The sequence below is a fragment of the Palaemon carinicauda genome, chromosome 35 (genome assembly GCF_036898095.1).
Source record: "Palaemon carinicauda isolate YSFRI2023 chromosome 35, ASM3689809v2, whole genome shotgun sequence".
Taxonomy (NCBI): Eukaryota; Metazoa; Arthropoda; class Malacostraca; order Decapoda; family Palaemonidae; genus Palaemon; species Palaemon carinicauda.
The window spans coordinates 22,690,110-22,702,328 of NC_090759.1; the positions used below are offsets into that span (position 1 = coordinate 22,690,110).

The window sequence follows — 12,219 nt, forward strand, 5'->3', positions numbered from 1 at the left end:
AGCCTAGTCGACACCCTTCCCCTCGAAACCGATTTCCCCTCTTTTGCTCCTCCCTTTTTTCCTAACCCCACCACACCCAAATAGGATTACACACTCGAGCTCATGGAGGAAGGACGTAGGGAAGGTAACTCCTTTTATGCTCGGTCCAGAGGCTCTTCAGTGTGACACGGACGATTGTGCAGCAGGCGGACGTCTCTACTGTTCAGAGGACCGATTTATATATTACATAGGGATAATGGTGCGCAAGAACATATGGCCTCCGTGGCCATTTAGGTGTAGATTATCATGGGCCATTTATATACCATAGATCTTTTCCAGAGAGAGAGAGAGAGAGAGAGAGAGAGAGAGAGAGAGAGAGAGAGAGAGAGAGAGAATATGTTGTTATGAATCATATGATATTTATCGTAAGAATATTCATACCCAATATGGAAGAAATAAAGAGAACAGTCATTTCTAGTCATAAAATGTCTACACACATTATATATATATATATATATATATATATATATATATATATATATATATATATATATATATATATATATATAAAGATCTTTATTTATTAAATGCTCCAAGAATATATATCTTTTAATATTGAATTGACATTTCCTCTGAATTATAGATACAATAGGAAATTAATTTTGTAAGAGTTTTTAGCTGACCAAGGATTCAAACCCTAGTAGTTGATAAATATAACCTGTAGGATATATATATATATATATATATATATATATATATATATATATATATATATAATTTGTGTGTGTTTATGTATATAGTGATATGACTTGTAATTATCTTGTTTTAAAAAGTGTCTCATGATTAATACACATTTTAAGTTGTGCGAGAAAACTAAATTTTGGCGTATTTTAGATGGCACATAGAAAACATTTGCAAACAGAATGCTATAATTCCTGTATTTTTATCGTATTTTTAGTGCGGTTCTGTTTAGACTTTTAACAATTTTTATTTAAATCTACGATGTTTGTACAGAGACATGTCTATTGGCGGCAAGTAAGAATATGGAGAGAAGAAGGGAAGAAGGAGGGGAACCCATGAGGGTGGGATGCTTGTCACTCGTTATTAAAAAAATTTTAGTACAAAAGAGAGCGAGAGAGAGAGTTGTAGTAGTTTCGCGTTAATTCTTTAAAAGTTGATTAATGGTGCAGCTCTGGTTAAATACACACATACATAAACACACACACACACACACACATATATATATATATATTGAAATATTTCTTTTTTATTGTATTGGTGCCTATTTTTATGAACCTATGGCCTTATATTATTCGAACCTAATTTTATACTAAATGGACGTAATTCAATAATTTTTCATACTATCATCATCGCAAATCATGAATAGCACCGTACCATATATATATATATATATATATATATATATATATATATATATATATATATATATATATATATATGATTGTGTAAAGTTTTGTACCAATGAATCAAATTACTAACCAGCCTATCTTTGTAAAGGATAACCGATGTAGACTATTGGGAGTTTTTTGGTTGATTTATCTTGCTTATACTGTAGGTCTCTTGACTTGAAGACAAAACCTACTTTGGTGGCTTTTTTATGGTATTTGACGGCAGAAGCTTTTAGAGTCTGCAAAATAGTAATCACTACCGAAGTGTTGAAACGAATAGCGTTGTTTCATAAAGTGCTATATTGTTTTTAAGAAGGATTTATATCAGCTTGCACCTCCCTCATTGTTTATGTTATCTCTTCCGTGATTTTATTTTAGAGAGAGCAATAACGGGACCTAATACGACCCAGTAAACCTCCAACGAGGAAGTACTGACAAGGCAAGCTGCATAAAAAGTTTCAGGTCTCATAAATCATTTGAAATAGCTGTCTCATAAACATTAGCAGATTGACATGCTCATGGCTGGCTCTCTCTCTCTCTCTCTCTCTCTCTCTCTCTCTCTCTCTCTCTCTCTCTCTCTCTCTCCAAACCCATAGAAACTTGAGTAACGTTACCTCATGCTGAGATCTGAGAGGCTAACATCTTGCAGGTTTTTCTTCAAGATAGAAAAAAAGGTTGTATTTTAGAAATGCAAGTGTGTTTGAATTATTATTACTTGCTATGGTTTGCGGTACAATTTTTTACTTTAGTTATCATTTAGGTAAAAGGGTAAATCATTTAGGTAAAAGGGTACACTATGCTTGGATAGTCAGTTGCATGACTGATGTTTAATTTAAATTATTTTTGGTAAAACCTCGGATTGTTATAGGTTAAGTAAACCACCAGCTTTTTTCCCTTCCCATTTAAACTTAAAACAGCCTCTGAGGGGATTATCAGGTAGTTCCTTAATAATTTGAACCAGCATCGGCCGCCGAAGATGAATTGCCTTTTTACCCTCGGTGTTTTTCTTTCGTGGTTGGTTGTTGCTGCGGCCGATCTAATTTGAGCTTCTTGTTTTGTTTTGAAAATTGGAGACCCGGAACATTCGTCATCGGTGTGCTGCCTGATTGCCAACTTCAATTAGATGCCTGATGGTGCTACTCAAGGTTGCCTAATTGTGCGTTCTCTGATTGAACGTTGTGTATCCATTAGAGAGCTTGTCCATAATGTTTTTTGTCTTTTTATGATAGAATGTATGCTTTAGATGTTTGCCTTTGCAGGTTTTCATTATTTTTACAAGAGCTATCCATTATTACCTTCTAGTTTTTATCCTGTGGCATTTAGGTGAACGTTATTTTCAATACTTTATTTGTCTTACAGTGGAAACCACTCAGTGTGTGAACTTTTGCTGTTATTGACCGTTTTGAATTAAAACTAGTAAATTGAAGTTTTAAAGGTAGAGCCAGGAAACTATCAGCACCAGAAATGTTATAGAAAATGAGTTTCAAATCCCTACTTAATGTAACCCTAAATAGGTTCCCGTATGGCTCCCCTAACCTGACTCGAGATTTACCCTACAGTAGAAATCTTTGAATTTATTTATTAAAAGTTCACCGAAATACAATTATTATAGCACTAGTGTAATCATTTCTCTATTAGTTTAATTTATTTATTTATTTTTTTTTAGGATAAGAATGCCGAACCCTTTTTGAATTTTCCCATAAAATAATACTCCAAGAAAGAAATCGGTGGTTATTTTAATTATGCTCATTCTATTAACATTATTGCTTGGGCTTGATGTGGTTTTCCATCTATGTTCCTCGTTGAAATTTTAAACTTTTTATATATACCATGCAATGTTGATTAAGCTTTTATGACCAAGAAACTACCTTTACCTGAAAGCTTATTTTAATTTTTCGTTATTTTAAGGGTTTTTCTCAATATGGGTTAATCTTATAATCACATTCATTAGAAATATATTACTTTAATTTGTTTGGTAAAGTACGTGAAAATCAGAGTTTTTCCTCTTGTAACTTTTTTTCATATGTGCAGTTTTACCTACTGACATAGCCTTCGTGCATTGTATTGCAGCTTCACCACATTCCTTTCCGTTTGGGTATGAGCCCTTACCTCCATATCCAACCTAAAGGTAATCAGTTCATCCCATTTGTCTTGGGCAATCTCAAACCGCAGTTATTCAGAGGTGGGCTTTGTGATGCTCTTGTGGGGTCTAGGCTCTCGCGAGCTGGTAGTGGGTGAACCCGGTACCATGAGTGGCCACAGTAAACCCCCCTATAAATAACGAACAAATAGCATAGTGGATGGTATTGCAATCACGCTCCTGATGCTGCCGTTGTCTTACCTATGAGCAAAGTGGATCCAGCTTCGCTAATTGAAAGGTGTTTGTTGGTAAAAGATTGATAAGAACTCTACGTGCTCAGTCATTTCTTTCCAGTCTTGCACACACAGGGAATGAAACATTGGATGTCTCTCAACATTTAATATTAATATTACTAGCTTTGTTTTCAGTTAGCCTTTGTACAAGGTAGTTAATAAAAGTCAAGACGTCATAGAAATATTGTGTTAATATATTGCTTTTATTCAGAGTTAATACTAAAAATTTCTCTCTCTCTCTCTCTCTCTCTCTCTCTCTCTCTCTCTCTCTCTCTCTCTAGTAAATTCCATATGCTTAATTGAACAATGCAGGGGTATTGAGGGATAATAGTTCAGACTTATTCTTAGAGCAACGTCGATTTACGATTGATAATTGTATCACTATTAGCAACGATCGTAGTTATCATCGGAATTATATTAACCTATTATTGTTGCCACTTATATTTGATATTGAAAGATACCAATGCATGCACATATTTTGTGTAAGGGCTGGGCTAGTGCCGCAACATTTTAAGTTGGCAATGGGAGTTTTAGAGTTTGTGAATTTCATGCTGATGTAGAACCTTAATATTGTTAGTAATAATTGACGTCTGTTAGATTTAAGAGGGCAGGCTCTACCGGTTCTATGTAGGCCATGAATCGAACGAAACTAATAATAAAAGGAAAATTCATACTATTAGTTGTGCTGGGTTCTGCTTATAGCCTTCTGTAATTGAAAATGGTATTAGGAAAGCGACGTTCTAAATTTACAGATATTGAATACTCGCGGTAACTTCATTTTGTCTTTTTATTCTTAAGGATTTGATGATGGTTCATTTGACAGTCTGCGTTCTTTAAATCCTTGGTCTTTATTCTCATGGATTTCCACAAGCTATAAAACCTTTTAGTGAAATTTTTGTTCTTGTATTTTTCAGTATGCATACTTCTATTTTAGAATATATATATACATATATATATATATATATATACTGTATGTGTGTATGTGTATATGTGTATATATATATATATATATATGTGTGTGTGTGTGTGTGTGTGTATATCTTCTTTGTCTCCATCTTTTCCCAATTCTATATATATATATATATATATGTATACGTATATGTATGTGTATATATATATGTATGTATATATATATACATACATACATACATACATACATACATGTTGATATTCATGGGGACGGTTACCCTTTAAATGATAGCATTATTATTGGTGTTATTGAAACTATAAAGTCTCCAAATATATGTAAGCATATGCAATTGCAGGGTTAAACTTTTATATTTATCTTTTACACAATCGCTTTTTCAACTTCAATTTTGTTTCATGTTGCGTAGAAATGCAGAAAATTATCTAATGGACCTCTCAACGTTTATGGAATCATTTAAAATTACTTGGAGTATTTTTTTTTTTCAACTTGGGAGTAAATTGTTTTGGCATAATTCTTCTACCTAAGTTTTAAATAAATTGAAGTTCAATAAATATGAAGGTCTTGCAGTAGTAATGCCCCTCTTTTATTTTACAAAAATACAGACTCCACTTGCAAGCAATGTGGTTCCCCGAAGTTATGCGATGATTGATTTTTTTTGTCCATCATGCAAGAAGAAAAATGATGGCATGGTAATTCTTTTTTTTCTGTAAAAAGGATGAAAAGACTAGTGATTGCTGCTTAACTTTTATAAGAGCAAGCAAAGCAATATTATATTTTGTTAGTCTCCCCCCCCCTTTTTTTTTTTTTTTTTTTTTTTTTGTGTGTGTGGGTAACATCCATAAATTTAAAGTCTTGAACCTGCGAGTTGTTGTTTGCCTGGAGCGATCTCTGTGGCAGTTTCTTCTCTTCTGCCACCTCCCTGCAAGTTCGACCTTATATCGTTATATATCATGATTGGAGCCGCCATTACTCGTAGCACTTAACAATTATTCCAAGTGAAATGAGTAGATGCCGCGCGTTATCTTCCAGTCTCATCTTGCCTCACCTGCAGAGGGTGGGGAGATGGGCCTCAAGGTTATGTGGACGGGTCTAGCGGTATGAGGGTGGGGCCTAAGCGTGGGTATGGAATGGACGGGGGTATTAAGGGCTGGAAGATGGGGAATACACTAAATATATTGGCTTGGATGGTGGATGAGATGATGGTGGTATTGGTAGGCATGGATGCTTGGCTTGAAAATTGGTTTGGATGGATTGAACAGCAAGATGCGAGGAAAATGAGAGGAAGGTTACCGTTAAAGAGCAAACTGGAAGTAGTATTTGGAACAATGGTGTGGTAGCAGAGTACCAATTCATTTTGTTTACGTGTGGAGATGACCACCGGCTGAAGATTTGAACTTACTTTTAACACAATTTGAATTATTTGGTTTGGAAGAGATGAGCTGAAGCTATATATCTAACTTATTAGAATGGGTTATTGCGGCATGTGATTGGCTGAGCGTCACTAAAATAGAATCATCCCCGTAATAAAAACTGGAGAGTTCCTCCTTTCCTCCCCCAAACTTGACGAAGTAGTAATGAACTATTACGAGATTAGATTACATGCGAATCTCATCGTTGATTATCAGAAATTGCCAGTCAGCCTTAAATGGATTTCCTCTGGTAATCGCTGTATAACAAATTTAGTGAGGGTCTCTGTTGCATCTGCGGTTTTTCCCCTTGGGCAAATACTGTATATTGCGATGCAAGGGATATGTATCCAGGTCATTCCAAACAGGTTGAAAGTTTGATTTTTATTTTCTAATTGACATTGCATTGAATATAAATGTGGATTTGCTCCCAAAATATTGTTGATTTCAGCAGGGTTTTTTTTTTTTGGTCTAAAATATGGTGTAAATTTATTATTGGTCATTTTATGAGTTTATTTAATTGTTTACAAGAAATTCTATGTATGTTATATTGTTAGCTGAAGCTTGATATATGCAATAGGTAAATAAGTACTTAGTCTAAAAAGAAACTAATATTTTCCATCCAAATATTTTCAAGAAAGTGGTCATAGCCTATGTAGGATTTATTTCCAATTCAGGAATATTTTCAGAAACTTCATTACTTCTATAAGAAAAAATATCATCCTATTTATGTAGTATATTATTACAATAAAATGCTTTTAAAGCTTAATACTTGTTTAAGTCTAATTTAGATTTAATTGCGTGTTCTGTTTGCGTAAATTTGTATTCATCCCCTGTAGTTGTATATAACACTAAAAATATTTTAAAAATTAAATATTTTTGTTAGCTTAAATATGTTTTATTGGTATCTAAAACGTTTATATTTTAGGTCGTTTTAGGGGTTCACTCTTATTTTCAGTGCAAAATTTTGGGAAATGTATAATTTGCTGCTTATGTGGGCCTTGTACCCCCAAACTAGGTTCACAAAAAAAAGACTAAAGTAACTGCTCTGATTTGTAGAATGCATTATTTAAATTGCAAGTTTTTTTTTTTAGTTCATATACGGAGTAATCCATTCTATTGTGGCTATTTTATTAATCCCCGCTTTCGTGATTGTACTCCTGGAGTATCAATAAATTATTATAGAATAATATTTAAGAAAATTTATAATCGTGACTTGGAAATCGTTTGCATTTGCAGTAAAATTTAAGTTATTATTTAGCTACTTTTATCTGTAAGAGATAAGGGCAGTGTCGGTAGGCTGGAATAAACCAAAGAAAATTGAAAGCGAGTACTGCAATTATTATAACATTGAGATATATCAATTATGCAGCTTTTGTAAAATGGGTATCTCTGCCAAGAGGGTAATATGTCGATAGCCTTGAAAATTGGGGGTGTTGACATCAACATTCAGACTGAGAGGAGAGGAGCAGACATATGATGTGATGTGTCTGTTACTTAGCACGGGGAAAGGGCCTGAAATATTACTATGGCTGACAGTAGGATTCATGCGGTAAGGGGGCCAAGATGAGGAAGTTTGTCTGAGGAAACTAATTTAATAAGGGTCGTGTCCGGCCAAAAGGGCCAGGCAATCTTCAACAACAACAAGAATATCTCTCTCTCTCTCCCTCTCTCTCTCTCTCTCTCTCTCTCTCTCTCTCTCCTCTCTCTCTCTCTCTCTCTCTCTCTCTCTCTCTCTCTCTCTATATATATATATATATATATATATTGTGTGTATATATGTATATTGTGTGTATATATGTATGTATGTATGTATATATTACACATACATACATACGGGTGTAAATCTATATAAATAAACAGATTATTTATATAATATTACAGCTGTGAATATGTTTTTAAAGGTGGATCGTGTCTTCCCATTATAGGTGTATGAAGAGGGTACGCTCTGAAAGATGCAGAAATTATGGATTTTTGAGCTGATAGCTTTAAGCGAAGCCGATAGATTGGAAAGATGTTACTGTGGTAAAAGTTTTGTGCTGCTGCTGATACGATATTGGAAAACTAAGGCCCTCTGTGAAGATATATGCTTGCCTGTCTTAAAAAAAGAAAAGAAAAATCTTGATTCAAGTAACAGTACTACTTAGTGTTGACATTTGTTTATTTGTTTTTTTTTTCATAGATGTATAGGATTTCTTTAATTAAAGTTGTGTTTTCTTGCTGTTAATCTTCCTTCGTGTGTCGTTAACCACATTGAAGTTCTTATATGATGCCCGGCCATGTAATTATTCATCTAAGGTCAGTCATGACTCCATCCAGCCACGGTTCATTTGTCAAATAAAGGGATTCGGCATTAAATCTCCTTTCCTGGAAAGCACGATTTAGCCCCCCCCCCCCCCCCCATCCCTTACTACTTCGTTTTTCAGTCAAGATAAGCAAGAATGGGTTGTGTTTTTATATGTGCACACAAGGGATTTGGAAGTGTTCGAAGGTGGAAGACTTGTATTAGTCCTTTTTTTTAGTAAACTTTGATTATGCTGAACAACTTATGCTGTGGAGAGATGTTTACATAGCGTAAGCGCGCTCTATACAGTGTGTATTACATATATATATATATATATATATATATATATATATATATATATATATATACATATATATATATATATATATATACATATATATATATATATATATATGTATATATTATATATGTGTGTGTATATATATATGTGTGTATATATTTTATATATAATATATATATATATGTGTGTGTGCAATTTGTACAGTAGTAGTTTTGAATATCTTTGTTTTCTTAATTTTACGACTTTTATTTATGGGAGATTGACTGACAGTCTCTCGTTAACACACACATGAATAATTTTGTTCGGTGTGTATGTCGATCCTGGCTTTAGTCACCTGTTGATACAAAAAAAAAAAATAAAAATCATAACTTAACGTACCGGGGACTGACTTTACTCTTGGTTTTTCATCTGTTAAATTAGATTAAACATATGTATTTATTAGCGTATCCTCATTTGCCGAGGGTAGAAATTTATAAAGTTCTTATGGTTTGTATGTAATTGATTGTTACCTTTACCAATAAGAACGCTTGGTGGGTAATGAAACTTATATTGAAGAAGTCATGGCGTTTCTGTAACAATAGCCAGAATAATATTGATCTTATGGCTGATCTTTTGTGTCATCCCAAATGTTATTGATTATATACCAATAACGCTTGAGTTGTATACTTTCATGGTGCTATCTATTATACTCTTTCGTGTTGATTAATTTATTTATTCAATATTGAAATTCTTTAAATTTTAAAAATCGAAATTATGGGTATTCTAATTATTCTAATTTGAATGTTTGTCAGCTATTATTCTTGCTGCTCTTTCTTACTCGCCATTTAATGCTATCGTTAATGTCAAGGTCCCAACAAACCCTTGTACTATCTATACAAATGTCCCAACGTTTTGTGGAAGTTTACATTCATATGGCTGAATTATGATTTTTGGCTCGGGATAAATTTAACAAATCCTCGCAAAAGACAGGAGATTGTTGTAAAATCCCAAGAATTACGTTGGCAGTTTTTATTTTGAGTTTCCTGCATTTAAAGTTCAAGAGACAGGAAGCACGAATAACGGAATCCATAGTTTGTCAACGGAAATATAATGTGCAATAATTTTAGTAGGAATTTCTGGAAATAGAATCTATGAAATGGTTGTATCTTTAATGAAATGGGAGTGAGCAACCTAGGAAGATTTGATATTAAATTGTTCACCCGAAACACACGCCTCTTTGACTCGCTAGATGTGTCAGTCATCATATCTCACGAGTTATGGACACATTTCGCAAATGGAGTGGTATGATTGATTTATTATTAACCGTTCTAAGAGCGACGCTTATTCAGTCTGTCAGGACGTGTAACTGTTTCGAGATTTAGTGAATTTAGTCTCCATGACAACGTGATGATGATGATGATGATGATAATTTGACGAGTTGGATAGGGTGTGTTGTGGCATAATAGATTCTTCAGATCTTATATTTTAAGATTGATTTGATTTTAAATGCGCTCTTCGTCTTTCTTTTTAGTTTGAACTCCCTCAAAGCAGAGATGAAAAGTTTTATATGCATCAACTTTAGAATTGGTTAGAGTATATATAGATAGATATGCATGGATGTTTAGGTAGTGCATATATATATATATATATATATATATATTTATATATTCAGGAGGTATTGTTTTTGTAGAGTCCTTAGTCACCGTCTTGTCAGAAATCTGACCTCTGGCTTGTCTGAGGACACTCATGTTAGACGGCGGCCTAAGCCAGCTCCCTCTTCCTACCCCTCCCGTTTCCCCTTCCCTTCCCAATGTGCCTCCATAAGCCCTTCTCAAATGCCATTTAACCGGCTTCTCCCAAATGGCATGGACAATGGCAGATTCCAAATGGCCCTCTCGCTGAGGGTGTTTGGGTCAGGGATGGAGAGTCATTTACTTAGGGTGATCTCCTCCTCCTCCTCCTCCTTCAACAAGCCTTTGAAAAGCCTCGTCTAGATTGGGCCCTGTGTGGATCTCCGTGTTCATATGACACTCAAGAAGTCTGCCCTATCAGATGGAGCTGCCATTAGCTCTCATCGCCGATGAAAGCGTTAGCTCTTCAAAGTGGCATTCGTGTCTTTCCCTAAATTCGTTACCCTTCCCCTCCGATCATGTCTAGCTTTTGGTGTTATTGCAACGTTTTTTGTGGATTTTATTCGCAGCTGATTTTCATATATTATATATATATATATATATATATATATATATATATATAAATATATATATATATATAATATATATGCATGAAGTATTGTTAATTCTTGTGTATTGTTATTTATATTTAATTGTTTTTAGTTTTGAATAACATTTTTATTATCTATAAAAGGCAATAATTCCTCATAATCTTGTACTGTATATCATGACCATATGATTAGAAAATAAGGGTTTTAAATGATTTTATACACTATATATTATATATATATATATATATATATATATATATATATATATGCATTCATACTGTCATGTCATGTTCTGTTACATGAATTGTCCGAAAAACTTTAAACTCTTGGAGTTTAGTTTGTATTTTTGTGACGGTCGTGTTGCATACGAGTAGTTGTCTCATTTTGGGAAACTTGCAATTTGCAACTTGACTGATTCTTGCATTTCTAATTACAAGTTGCACGGCAAGAGGAAATTGCATTGTGTTTATTTTAATAAGGTCTTTCCTATTTCCTCCTCCAGGTGAGTGCTGCGGACCCCAGTGATGGAGTACCATTGAAAACCGGTCTTGGCTTTTTCCCCAGTCGTCGTCATCATAGTCTTCGCTGTTGTCTGGGACAGATTGGTATGCTCTCTCTCTCTCTCCTCTCTCTCCTCTCCTCTCTCTCTCTCTCTCTCTCTCTCTCTCTCCTCTCTCTCTCTCTCTCTCTCTCTCTCTCTCTCTCTCTCTCTCTCTCTCTCAATTATTTTATTAATATCTTTAAATCATATATATATATATATCTTGTTTGCTCGATATGCCGATGCTTCTCTCTCTCTCTCTCTTCTCTCTCTCTCTCTCTCTCTCTCTCTCTCTCTCTCTCAATTATTTTCTTAGTATCTTTAAATCATGTTATATGTATCTTGTTTGCTTGATATGTCAGTGCTCTCTCTCTCTCTCTCTCTCTCTCTCTCTCTCTCTCTCTCTCTCTCTCTCAATTATTTTCTAGTGTTTACCAAATGTAGCTACATACGAACCTCTTAATTATTTTCTTAATATCTTTAAATCATGTATGTATCGTGTTTGCTTGATATGTCAATGCTCTCTCTCTCTCTCTCTCTCTCTCTCTCTCTCTCTCTCTCTCTCTCTCTCTCTCTCTCTCTCTCTCTCTCAATTATTTTCTAGTCTACCAAATGTAGCTATATACGAACTTCTTAAATATTTTCTTACCTGAAATATCTTTGAATCATATTGTATCTTGTTTGCTTGATATACAGGTGGTTACATTTATTTGACTGCTGTAAAGCGAAGTTCGTTAGTATCTCATTATACAATTATGTGGTGGGGAGACCGTTAGTGACTGGAATAATATCTCGTGC

At 34.2% G+C, this 12,219-nt stretch overlaps 1 protein-coding gene across 6 annotated transcripts in view; it reads left to right on the plus strand.

Annotated features, from left to right (window-relative positions):
* Window positions 1-12,219, plus strand: part of PlexB (plexin B) — a 447,139-nt gene that overhangs the window by 34,553 nt on the left and 400,367 nt on the right. Inside the window, exon 1 of one of the 6 annotated variants that reach the window (XM_068358834.1) lies at window positions 11,394-11,485. The exons of the other annotated variants lie outside the window; for them this stretch is intronic. The gene's annotated coding sequence lies outside the window, so the exon portion shown is untranslated. Of the gene's footprint in view, window positions 1-11,393; window positions 11,486-12,219 lie in introns of those variants that run through there. 6 annotated transcript variants of the gene reach the window in all.